The sequence below is a fragment of the Bos indicus genome, chromosome 28 (assembly GCF_029378745.1).
Source record: "Bos indicus isolate NIAB-ARS_2022 breed Sahiwal x Tharparkar chromosome 28, NIAB-ARS_B.indTharparkar_mat_pri_1.0, whole genome shotgun sequence".
In the NCBI taxonomy this organism is placed as follows: Eukaryota; Metazoa; Chordata; class Mammalia; order Artiodactyla; family Bovidae; genus Bos; species Bos indicus.
In genome coordinates, this window is record NC_091787.1 from 39,490,111 (window position 1) to 39,504,027 (window position 13,917).

The 13,917-nt window shown below is 36.6% G+C and overlaps 1 protein-coding gene across 7 annotated transcripts in view; it reads left to right on the forward strand.

Annotated features, from left to right (window-relative positions):
- CCSER2 (coiled-coil serine rich protein 2) overlaps window positions 1–13,917 on the forward strand; it is a 156,164-nt gene that overhangs the window by 129,106 nt on the left and 13,141 nt on the right. The gene's annotated exons all lie outside the window — the stretch shown is intronic.

The window sequence follows — 13,917 nt, forward strand, 5'->3', positions numbered from 1 at the left end:
GGGAAGCCAGGCATGCTGCATGCAGCCCAAGGGGTTGCAAAGATTTGGACACGACTGAGCAACTGAACCGGAGAAGGCTATGGCACTCGACTCCAGTACTCTTGCCTGGAAAATCCCATGGATGGAGGAGGCTGGTGGGCTGCAGTCCATGGGGTCGCCAAGAGTCGGACACGACTGAGCGACTTCACTTTCACTTTTCACTTTCATGCTTTGGAGAAGGAAATGGCAACCCACTCCAGTTTTCTTGCCTGGAGAATCCCAGGGACAGGGGAGCCTGTTGGGCTGCCGTCTCTGGGGTCACACAGAGTCGGACATGACTGAAGTGACTTAGCAGCAGCAGCAGTAGAGCGACTGAACAATTACATGTAGCAAAGGAATGAAAAAAGATGCTTCTACTATAAATTTTAAATGGTCTGTTGGACTTCGTTTCTACTACTGAATTAATCCACCTTATAGCATATTTAATAGATATGAATAAAATTTATATAAATTTAATATTGGAATATGGTCAACATCATCTACAGTCCTTTGTGCTTATGCCTCAGATTTATTGGATCATTCATATATTTTAAAATGTCATTGTCAACTAAGTTCCTACTTTAGCTGTTTATAAAATAGACAATACGAAAGTTTATAACACACATACCACAAAAAAACCTTATCAATTGTTCATAATTCCAAAAGGAGACAGAATTTACCTAGCTCTTACAGTCATGATGTATGTGCTAGTAAAGAACTCCCATCCTTTTTTTGTCTTGCCCAGGATATAAGGTAAAATGTTAAATGTGAGGATTAATGTAGCTGAAAGATTTGTCTTGAGTACTTAGTTTTCCTAAGGACTTAGTTTTCCTAAGTCCTTTTTCTTAAATGCCTTTTTGATTTGGAAGTGGGCAGCATTATGTTTATTTTTATGTAAGGTTAATATCCTGATTTTAAATATAGATGTGCCATTTTCTACTGTTGGAGAGATGTTCCATTAGTGTTAGTATATATTTCCAAAGGGAATTAAGGGATTTATTTCTTTGCCAAATTCTTTATTTATATTCACTATTGTTTATATTTAAAATATGCCACTGGAAAAAGTATTTTAAGTGAAAAAAATATATTGCATTATGTGTATATACACATACATACTTTGGTGTATAAACGTGGTATTTATTATGTAGTCATGCAGTAATGTTTAGTCAGTACTAGACATTGAACATGAAATATGACCTATGTTTCAGTGAGCTAAATGTTGATAGGAACCATCTTTGTACCAAGACAGCATTCTGGCATGTATTTGTGCATGACAGTACACCAAGAATTCTATTATATATGCCTTTACACTCAAGGCTAGGGACAAATGAAATTTATATATTATAGCAGTTGAGTGGCTTATCTGATCATAAATTTAAGGATATTTAAATTCATGTTCTCTAATACCAAATTCCAGAACTAAAATAGTAACTTTGTTTAGAAATATCCGCTGAAAGAAGAAAAGTTTGTGTCACAGCAGGTAGAAAACAAAGGGCAGCACCAGTGTTTTCCATTGCTGGGAAATATTTCATACAGTGAGGGCAGGACATGGATTTTATTCTTAGAATTTCATGTTAGGAACTTCCTGGGTGGTCCAGTGGTTAAAAATCCACCTTGCCATGCAGAGGACGGGGGTTAATCCCTGATAGGGGAACTAAGATCCCACATGCCGAGGAGCAGCTAAGCCTGTGTGCTCTAGAGGCCGGCTGAGTGATACAGTTAAAAAGTCTGTGTGCTGCAATGAAAGATCCCATGTGCCACAGCTAAGACCACAACTTATACAGCCAAATAAACAAAGGTGTTTTTTTTTTCCTTTTTTTTTTTTAAGAATTAATGTGAGGTAGTGAGAAATGCATGCTCTTGCTAACTTTCTAAGAAGCAGCATGATTAAATCTGTCTTTTAGAAGAAATTAATCAGCTTACATAAGAGATAATAAGAGAGATGATAGAAGCTGCTCCTCTTTTAGTTTGTGTTAGCAGAGTGCTAATTTATTAGGGCTTCATTTGTTGAAAATTCTAGCTTTTCTTTTTCTTAGGTAATTATAAAAACACTTTTCCAGATGTTTTAGAAAATTCCTTTTTTAAAAAAATGTCATACGTAACTAAAATTTTTTTCCTAGAGAAGGTCTCTTTAGTATTATGCTTGGAAGCTTCTTTTGGAAAATGACGTTGACATTCCTGACATAGCAGAAAATAATACCTAGTCCTAAAATTTCTCAACAAATGTAGCTACCCTGATGATTTAGAGCAGTAAAGCGCCAGTGACCTTCAGCCAAAGCCCACCTGTTATATGCCTGTGAAACAGGGTGGGTGGATTACTTCTTGTGGCCAGGAAGAACACACTTCATGAAGAATGATCTCAAGCATGTGCCAGAAAGACTCTTTAACAATATTTCAGCTTTTCTTGGATGGTTTGATCTAAGGAAGCAGGAGTTTGCTGAGATTAAATAACAGAAGGTAGAAAAGTCTGGAGTATTTCCTGTAGGACACAGTATAACCTTGCTTTTATCTGTACTTAGGCACGATTATGAAGTGACCGTATTTTGTTTCATGTTACCATGGGCCTGGAATAACTGGTACTCGGTGAGATTGTTTATGAGATCATTGAGCACCACAGGCTGCTTGTTATCTTTCTCAGACGCATTACCTGGGCATGGATTAAATAAAAGTTTACCAAGCAGATGAAATTTATTGTTAAAACTGTAACTTGTGGATTGTTACCTCTCTGTTTTTAAAAATCAGTTACTGTACTTTGCCATGTTTTAGTGTAGTTATTGGTGATGGTAGTAGTAATGATTACATTTAGAATATTATGAGGGAGAGAGAAGTTTGGAGAATTACACTTGGATGGAATTACGGAGAGACTTAAGATGTTAGACTGAGAACATTCAACTTAATTCTGTAACCGGAAGTTTCTAGCAGGGACCAAACTTCCTATATTTTGCTATAGGAAGAGTAATATGAGAGGAGGAACTGAACATCTTGAGGCAGGGGCTGTGTCTCATTCCCTCCTGTGTGCTTAGTGTCTTAGTGCAGGGCTCAGAAGGACTGAACCAGTCCCAGTGAGAATGTAATGAAGGTAAGGAAAACTTATTAGACGATTATTATAACAGCCCAGGCATGAGGAGATGAGGGCTAACTTACGATTTTTGATCTCTCATGGAATGGAGAGAAGATCACTGAAGCAGAATCTGTTGTCTTGATAGGTGATTAGATGAAAAAGGTGTGAAGAATGAAAAGAAGATGACTAAGTTATCAAATGTGGATGACAGGGTAGATGGCATGTCAGTTAAGAAAATGGGAGAACTGAGAGAAAAAATTTTATTAGGGAAGGAAGACTGCAAAAGGTTCCATATATTTTTTAATCACTTCAACTTGGATTCTGCAGGACAGAAGGGTAGAGGAATTTGAATATGTAGGATTGGAACTTGAAAGGTGCCAGAGAAATTAAGATACAGGTATAGATTCAAAATGGGTCAGGTTGTGTGTGTGTGTGGGGGTGCATGCATGAGTGTATGGAAGACAGTTTCATCCACAAGAAAGCTCAGTGCTTCAGTGCTAAGTGCCCACACCCCTTCTGAAGCAAGGAAGACCATTCCAGGAGACTTCCTAAGCTCTCCCAGAAGAGGGAGACACAAGCAAACTAATCTTCATGAATCAGAAAAAGTTTTCTCTTCAGTGTTAAAATTAAAAGTCTGCCATCCTCTAAGCTCATGGTGACTCTCATCTGTGCTCATCTCTGCTTCAGGAAAAAGCAGCTGCTGAGGAAAGCGTGGCAGGTGTTCTGAAGGATTTGGCCCACAGTTCCATATCTTGTTCCACAGGGTTAGAGTTCATGGAAGAATGTTTTTACTTGGTCTCTTTAGGCTTTATCTTGAGAGAAATGAAATTTTCTCGCAAACCCTGAGTCCAGATACTCTTTGTTTTTTATGTTTCCACATTCCTTTGTTCGTGTTTGTGTCTGTGTGTGTGTGTGTTGTCCCACCAGTTTAAAGTGTACCTTGAGTGTTACGCATATGGTTAAGCTCTATGTCAGATATCCTTTGTTTTCCTACAAGTACTTTATTTTTTCCCTTGGATGTAATATATCCATATGCATCCCTACTGCTTTTTGTTTTTATACATGTCTACTGTGATTTCTCTAGCAGAAAGCATCTCATGCCAACCATTTCATCTTAAAAGTCATCAGAAGATTTAAGGTAGACTCAGATGAGCAAAAGGCTCTTTCCTGGTCAGAGCTTAACTAAGAAAGCACCAACTAAGAAAGAATTATATGCTTTCCTACTCTCTAATTAGTGCTCCAATATAAATATAATGTGAACTATATATATAAATGCTTTAGTATCCAAATTAAAGGAGAAACATGCAAAATTAATTTTAATAAAATATTCTGTTTAACCCAGTAGTACCATTTGAACATGTAATCAAAATAAAGAGATTGAGATAGATTGCATTCCGATTTTTGTTTTTGTACTAAGTCTGTGACATCTTGTGTGTATTTTACATTTATAACACGTTTCAATTCAGAAACGTGTCTGCTTGGCCCCATGTAGTTGCTAACAACCATATTGGACAGGGCCAGCTCTGTATGGAGGTCACTGGGTTTGGCTTTAAACCTGAACTAAGTAACAGGAATTGACCAAAAAACAAAGTAGAAAAAACCATAGATCCATTTATTCATTCATTCAGGGAACTTTGACTAGTTTTTTCTGTATTTCAATCCCAGCACTAAGGTCTTTGGATACTAAATAAAAGGTTGCCTGAATTTTGGCTTGTGATACTCATGGACAGACAGCAAGATGTAAATATGATGATAGGCCTTGTTTCTGAACCAGAGGATGGTGGACATGTCTTCCGGATATGGGGACTAGACCTTCTGACCCTCAAACCTGCCTTCATGCTGCAGTTTTCAGTTCAGGAGTACAGTGTATTCACTGCCAGAACAGACCTATTCATCTGGGAACTTTTTCTTTCTTTGGTAATGCTGTCTTTTTGCTCAAAATTAAGTTTCCCTCCCTTTGCTTATTAAATCATACATCCTCTAAGTTTCTAAGTTAAACTCTTCCCTACAAGTTCTAGAAACACTTCCAGTAGACATGGAATCATGGGAGCCAGCACATACTGTTTCTTAGTGCTGTGGCTTGGAGTTGCTCACATGTCTGCTGTATCTGAACTTGCCTGGTCTCATTTAGTTAGTCGTATTTTATAGCTATTTCAGTTGTTTTTAACTACTGAAAGGAATATATAACTTTCTTATTATTGTGGAAATTAGTTTATAGAGTTGAGAAGGTCCTTAAACATATTTCCCTTCTCTCCCCAAGAAAATATGATCCTATTAATATAATTAGCATTTCAAATAATTTTCCTCTATGTTACTCTACAGTGCATTGCTTTTACGTCTCTATTTATGCTTTTACTTTTTATTTTAAATTCTTAAAATTCATAGGAAGTTGCAAAAATAGATCTCTTATTTCTTTCACCCAGTATCTCACAGTAGTTACATTTTATATAACTATAGTAGAGTATCAAAACCAGGAAATTGACATTTAGAGTATGTACTATTGCATTTTATCACTTGTGTAGATTCCTACAATGACTACCATATTTAAGGCACGGAATTATTGCACCACTACAAAGTTCTCCCTTGTGTGCTGCCTTTTAATAGTCATAGCCATTTCTTCCCTGCCTTTCCTAACCCCTGAAAACCACAATGTTTTCCATATCTCTAATCTTGTCATTTCAAGAATTTTATATAAATGGTATATAGTGTGTGAGCTTTTGAGACTGGCTTATTTCATCCAGCATAATATCCAGGGGACCCATCCAAGTAGTTGTGTCTATCAGTAATTTGCTCTTTATTGCCAAGTAGTATTCCATAGTAGGGATGTTCCAGTTTGTTTCACCATTCATCTATTGATAGACATTTTGGTAGTTCCCAGTTTTTTGCTATTACAGATAAAGCAAATATTTGTGTTGGTGTAAAATTTTTCATTTCTCTAGGATAAATACCCAGTAGTGTGATTTCTGGGTAATATTGTATCTGTATATTTTAGTTTTCAAAGAAAGTGGCTGTTTATCAGAGCATCTGTGCTGTTTTAGATTCTCATCAGTACTGATTGAGTGATCTGGTTTCTCTGTAGCCTCATTAGCATTTAGTGTTGGTTTTATTTTAATTTTAGCCATTCTAGTAGGTATGTAGTTGATATCTCATTGTGATTTTAATTTATATTTTCCTAATGGCTAATAGTGTTTGTCTTTTTGTGTGGTTATTACCCATCATCATTAAAATGTTTCTTCAGATCTTTTATATAGTTTTTTTAATTGGATTTCTAATTGGATTGGATTTTTCTACTATTAAATATATATACTTTTTATATTCTTGATATGAGTTCTTTTTCAGGTATGTGGCTTGTGAGTTTTTACCCTCAATAGCTTGTTTTTTCATCCTATTGACAGTCTTTCATGGAGCATAAAATTTTAATTTTGATGAAGTCCAATTTATTAATGTGTTTTTCTTTTACAGATTGTGCTCTTTGTGTTATGTATAAACTCTTCTTGACGCCCAAGACACTGAAATTTTTTTCTTATAAAATATTAAAATATTGATAGTTTAATATTTTATATTTAAATCTATGATCTATTTGAGCTCTTTTTTTTTGGTAGAATATGAGATTTAGATCAAGGTGCATTATTTTTCTGTGAATATCTAGTTGCTCTGCACCATATGTTTAAAGACTCTCCTTGTTGAACTGCTTTTGTGCCATTGTCAAAAATCAGTTGACTGTACTTGTGTGGATCTGCTTCAGGGTTCTCTGTTCCACTAATCTGTGTGTTTACTCCTTCACCAATACCATATTGTCTTGATTGCTGTAACTATATTTGCTGTTGTTCAGTCTCTCAGTTGTGTCTGACTCGTTGCAAGGACTACAGCATATCAAGCTTCCCTGTCCTTCACCATATCCCAGAACTTGCTCAGACTCACGTCAATTGAATCAGTGATGCCATCCAACCATCTTGTCCTCTGTCATCCCTTCTCCTCCTGCCTTCAGTCTTTCCCAGCATCAGCGTCTTTTCCAGTGAGTCAGTTCTTCACATCAGATGGCCAAAGTATTGGAGTTTCAGCTTTAGCCTCAGTCCTTCCAGTGAAGGACTGATTTCCTTTAGGATTGACTGGTTGGATCTCCTTACTCTCTAAGGGACTCTCAAGAGTCTTCTTCAACACCACAGTTCAAAAGCATCAATTCTTCAACACTAACCCTTCTTTATGGCCTAACTCTCACACTATGGGCTTCCGTGGTGGCTCAGCTGGTAAAGAATCTGTCTACAATGCGAGAGACCTGGGTTCGATCCCTGGGTTGGGAAGATCCCTTGGAAAAGGGAAAGGCTACTCACTCCAGTATTTTGGCCTGGAGAATTCCATGGACTTATATAGTCCATGGGCTTGCAAAGAGTCAGACATGACTGAGTGACTTTCACTCTCACACTATATAATGTCTTAAATTGAATATAGTGATTCATCCTACTTTATTATTTTTTAAAAATGTTACCTTTTGATGTAATTTTAGAATACGATTGTCTATATCTGAAAAAACAAATCGTGGATTTTGAAGGAAATGTGTTAATAACTAAATATCATTTTGGGGAGAAGTAGCATCTTTAGTATGTTGGGTCTTCCAATCCATAACTAAGATGTATCTCTCCATTAGTTTAAGACTTCTTTTGATTTCTTTCATCAGCATTTTAGTTTTCAGAATACAAGTTCCTGTATATGTTCTTAGATGTATTATTTCATTTTCTGAGTGATCATAGATGATGATATTATATTTTAAATTCCAGTGTTCATGTGTCACTGTTGGTATTCAGAAGCACAGTTGATTTTTGTGTATTTATCTTGTATCCTGTGAACTTACTGAACTCGCTTATTATTTCTGGGAGTTTTTCTTTAGATTGGGATTTTCTTTGTAGACCATCATGCCATCTGCAAATAGGAATGCTTTCTTTCTTTTTGATCTACATATCTTTATTTCCTTTTCTTGCATTGGCTAGAACTTCCAATACTGTGTTGAATAAGAATGGTGAGAGTGGGCATTCTTGCCTTATTCTTGATCTAAGGGGGGAGCACTCAGTCTTTCTCTAATAAGTAAATTTTAGCTGTAGGTGTATCATAGTGGGAAGGCTGAGGAAATTTTCTTCTATTCCTAGTTTGCTGAGAGGTTTAATCGTGAAATGTGTGCTGATTGTTAAATGCTTTTGCTATACTAGTATAATATGAGCGTGTGATTTTTTCAGTTTAGCCTGTTGATTGCATTGATTGATTTTTGAATAGTGGATCAGTCTGGTTAACCTAAATCCTACTTGGTCATGGTGTAAAATTCTTTTATATACACTGTTTCTTAATTATATACACTAGTCTTTTGTTAAAGATAGTTTACATCTATATTCATGACGGATAATGGTCTGTATTTTTTTCTTTTTTTGATGCTATTTTTGTCTGGTTTTGTGTTATTAGGTAATTCTGTCCTCATAAATGAGTGGGAAAGCATTCTTTCTTCTACTTTCTGGAAGAGATTGTGTAGAATTGTTGTTAATTCTTTGAAATATTCGATAGCATTTGTCAGTGAAACCATCTGGGCCTGACAATTTCTTTTTTGGCAGTTTTTAAAGTTATAGACCTATTCAAATGATGTCTTTCATCTCAGATGAGTTTTGATAGTTGGTGGTTTTGAGGAGTTAGTCCATTTCTTCTCAAATTTATGACTAAAAAGTTGTTCATAGTATTCCCTTGTCTTTTTAATGGCTGGGAGACCTATATTGATATCTCACCTGATTTTGTTAATTTGTGTCTTCTCTGTTTTTCTTTGTCAGACTTTGGTGTGTTGATTTCATTGACTTTCTTGTTTTCTTAATTTTATTTGTTCAGTTTCAGTAGTTTCTCTTCTTTGTTATATTCTTCTTTCTACCTCCTTTTGGTTTATTTTGATCTTTACCCCTTCCCAAGTTTCTTCAGGTATGAAGTTTTAGCTTATTGATTTGAAATTTATTTTTTCTGTTTTTTCTGCAACTTTTGAAATTTTGTGTTAGCTGTGTATTTTGCCAAATGTTTTCACTTCTGTCTCAAAGGATTTGTTAACAAAATAAGCCACTCCTTATATATAGATACATAATATAAATATTTATTAGAGAGTTCTCTAGTTTACCTTCAATATACTAACATTTAAAGAAAAGAGAAATAGAAACAGCAGAGGATACATCACCAAACTGGGTTTTGACCAACATCCAGACTTAAACAGTGCTGTGAAGTCCTGTGTCACAGCACATTTGGAGTCCCATTTGGGAAAAGGTCCCGGGCAGTACATCTGCTCTGTGGGTGAGATTTAAGATTGCAGTTCAGGGTTCCTGTTTATAATCCCAGGATGCAAACTGATATCATCATCAATCTGTGACCAAATTGGAGCTCTCGTTTCATATTAATGCTGTTTTGTTGTGTAAAACTTGCAGTGTAGTTAAGCCTGGGGCTTGGTTGGCCAGGCCCCCTCCAGGGGCTCAACAATCTCAAGATTTCTCCCCCATCTTACTGTGGTGCTGCAGGTCTTGCACTCACAGCAGGCAGTCACCCACAGTCTCCCAGTCAGGGCAGAGTCCGGGAAGGTCAGAAGCAGGGTCAGAGGCCTGCTCTGCTCTGTCTCTGAAGCCTAAGCAAGACTATTCAGTTAATTTCCGTGACACTGAGTCCTGCAGCTTCTGATATTATGTCACTGCTTCAGCTGTGTCCTACAGCTTTCAATAATATGTATTTACTTTTGTATTCATATGTGTGTTTTTTAAAATTTTCCTTGAGAGGACCTATTGACCCATGAATTACATTGTTTAGTATCTGAGTGTTTGGAAATTTTCCTGTCATCTTTCTGTTACTGGTTTCTCCTTTGATTCCTTTATGCTCAGAGAACACATTCTGTGTAATTTCAGTTCTTTTAGGTTTGTGGTGGTTTATTTCATGGCCTAGGCTGTGGTCTGTTTTGGTAAATGTCCTGTGGACTCTTGAAAATAATATGTATTTTGTTGTTGTTAGACGGAGCATTCTACAAATGTTGAGTAGATCCTATTTGTTGCTGGTGTCCTTGAGTTCTTCCATATCATTGCTGATTTTATTGTCTACTTGTTGTATCAGTTGTTGAGAGAGAAGTGTTGGACTCTGTACCTGTAATTTTGAATTTGGTTATTCTCGTTTCAGTTGTGTCAGTTTTGTTTCATGAACAGTTGGTGTGTACACATTTAGGCTTGTTTTGTCTTCTTGGTGGGTTGATTCTTTTATCATTTTATAAGGTCCTTCTCTATTTGATAATTTGCTCTGAATCCTTCTTTATCTGATATTAATATAGCCACTCTTGCTTTTTTTTTGAATGTTTTTTCTGGTATATACTTCTACTATTTTACTTAAAAATACTTACACTTTTATATATAAGGTGGATTTCCTGTGTGCAGCATATAGTTCGGTCATGAACTATCTGCCAGTCTGTCTTTTCATTTGTGTCTGAGCACCCTTTGTAGTAATGGGATTATTGATAACGTTAGGGCTTAAGTCTACCATTTCTTTGGTTTCATCTTTTTTCCTTTCTTTTATTTTCTGTTTTCTTGCCTTTCTCTGTGTTACTTTTAGTTCTTGTAGAATGCCATTTTGATTTATATGTAGTGTTTTGAGTGTATCTGCTTATAGAGAAATATCATGGTTGCTCTTGGTATTATATGTATAACTTTGTGTGGTTTACTTACTAAGCATAGAAATCTTACTTTCATTAGGTCTCTTCTTCTCCCCATTTGTAATATACATGTTTTAAATATTTCCTGTACTTAGGAACTTGCTAACTGAAAGGACCACAAACTGTACAGAGGCAAAAAGACAGTTTATTGGGGAGGGGGGCGGTCTTCAGAATTGCAACTTGGTGGTCACAGATTTCTAGAGGAAACGAGAATATTATCCCACTGGAGAAAAATGGGCAGAGGGTTTTATAGGTAAAAGATGGAAGTTAATGCACAAGTTATTTACCGAGAGTTTTTACTGGAAGGTAAAATTATTCTATACATACAATAGGGTTATGGAACGCATCTCATTCATTATAAGGGAAAAGTAAGTTTTCTTTAGTTCAGAAGATGTCGAGTTCTCAGCATCATTCTTCTCTTTTAGCAACTATTCAGCAGTTTTAATTTAGGATCTGCAGCAGGAGTCCAGCATGTGCAGGAAACAGATTAGAAGTCCTCAGCTTACATTGCCATCAAACCTGACATAGCTCATTTCAAAAACTCCGTAAGACATTGGTGGTAGAGCTAGTGAGAGTGGGAGCCTGCGTTTCCCAGCTGGCCTCTCCTAATGGGAACAGGCATGCTAGAGCCACGCTGCGTCCCGTGTGTTAGCAGTTTACTGAGCACAAGTGCTGTGTGTCGCCAGGCCACCTCTTTCCTGGTCCTTTGGCAGGGTGCAGCTTTTCCTTGAGACTTTGTTGATTTTGTTTATGTGTGTGCCCATTGGCATTTCCGGATGCTGGCTTCTTCATCACCTAGTCTGGGATACATTCGGTGGGGGGGCGGGAAACAGGGAATTTTCTATGATGTTTTTTTTTGGGGGGGTTGAATTTCCAGGACCCTAGCTGGTCTGTCTTCTCAACTATACCTTTCAGAGTTCTTTGTTTTAGATTTAATGTCTAGAGTTTTTAGCTGTACTTTGCAGAAGAAAAAGGAGAGTGTATCTGTTGCATCTTGAGTGGAACTAGAATTTTTTCTTCTATTAAATTTTAATCATAGTGTATTACTTTGATTCTGTGAAAGTCAAGAAGATATAGTTGACACCAAGAAAAGTAAGTAAGCTATTATTATCAGGGTGGTTATCTTTAGTAGAAGAATAAGGAAAATACTCAAATCAACATAATGAAAAGAGGAAGAAAAATTCTGTGAGACAGGTATCCACCAAGAGATATGGATGCTTATAAACAAAATGATTGTAATTTATTTAGGTAGGATCAGAAAAAGCTTTTACAAAATGGTTTGAAATGGCTGGATAGGATTATGATACCTAGGGTTTTGGAAGTGAAAGGAAGCATTTTTAAATGGCAAAAATAGAACAAGTAATGTTCTTTGCCTTTTTAGGTAGAAAGTCAAATGTTTGACAGCTATTCAGTCAGCTTAATAGAGGAGTGCCCCTTGGCAGTCACAGGCAGAAATGTTTTTATGTATTATTCACAAGATTCTCTCTTTCTCCTTCTCATGCTCAGGTCCATCCCAGAGATCATGATTTATTGGTCTTGGGGGAATTAAGAATGGGTATCATTGTGTTTGTTTTTTTAAGAGAGACAATTTAATACAAAGTTGATTGTTTTAAGTGCCATATAAATAGAGTTATGAGGTTAAAGAATCACAATGACTGTGGAGTGGGGATATGGAGCAACTGAATTACAACAACTAAAAGTGTTTAGGCAGTTAGAATACCATAGACTAACTGGCTTATAAACAATAGAAATTTATTTCTTGCAGTTTTGGAGGCTGGTAGTTCCAAGATGAAGGTACCTGCCTGCTTCCAGATCGTAGACAGCTATCTTTTCCCTGTGTCCTCACAATGGAAAGGGACGAGGGAGTTCTCTGTGATTTATTTTACAGGGTACTAATCTGGCTCATGAGGGTTCCACTCTTGTGACCTAATTACCACCCAAAAGCCCACCTCCAAACCATCACACTGGGGCAATAGGTTTCAACATGTGAAACTTGGGGGTAGGGACACAAATTCCAGCCCTGCATCTTACAAATGAAAACTGAGATTTAGAGATCAGTGGCTTTCTCAAGGTTACAGGGCTCTTAGAAGACACGGGGAACAACACAGTTCCCTGATTCCCAGTGGATACTATTTCCATAAAGCTCCAGAGAGAACTTCTTGGAGAGGGAATCTCTTGACTGCTGGTTTAGCTTGTATACAAAATCCTTATCTGAAAGTTTCTTTAGCCAGTGCAGTGAGTAGAAACTGACCCTGCTGAAACCCATAGGGAGGGAAGGGCATGCTCCTTCTTAGCTGTGGACTTGCTTTGTGTAAATGTTTTGAGTCAGAACATCTCTTAAGCAGCAAAATGGAGTTCTCAAGTAACATCTATGGAGAGCGCCTGAGGTCATCACCCTATTAAATATTTTCTAATCTATTTCCAAAAATATCCATTGCTAAATTAGTGGAGAAATTACAATAACTTCAAAAGACAGGATCTCTGTTTACTAGGATACTCTAAAGATTGTTAATTGTATTTAGGTTCTTATGGCTATTTGTTACCTTAATCAACATAGAAAATGAATCTTCTCTTTTGGTTTTTGCTTTATGGTGAGCAATGTAGAATTACTCATAAATCTAAATAAGTGTTTGATTATACTGAACCATAGCCAAGGAATTGATGGTACAGGGGTGGAAATAAGTTTTCTGTTTGGACCTGAATGTTCCTGAAATCTCTAAACATCAGTAAAATACACTTGCAATCCTTTAGTACTTCATTTTAATATCAGATTAATTGGTGTGAAAAATTATGCATACTTTCTTTTTACAAATTGAGCTAGGTATGGTGGTGTTTATGGGCTCATTTTTCTTGATGTTATCACGAGTGTTTCTATAGTTTAATGTGTCTCATCAATGAGGAGGCAAGGAACAGAGAGACATGAGACCTAATCTGGTTCTATTTGTGTGAACAAATTCCCTCTAGAAGACCCAGTTTTACCTGGAACGTGAGGAAATTGAAGTAAATGACATTTCAGTTGTATTCCAGTTCTTATAAGCTGATAAAAATAAGTAAAGCTAAGAAGCCACAAGTTGTTAAAAGGTTTGCATGTGTTACCCGTGGCCTGTATGTCACATTCTTGATATAGTACTCTTACAACTTT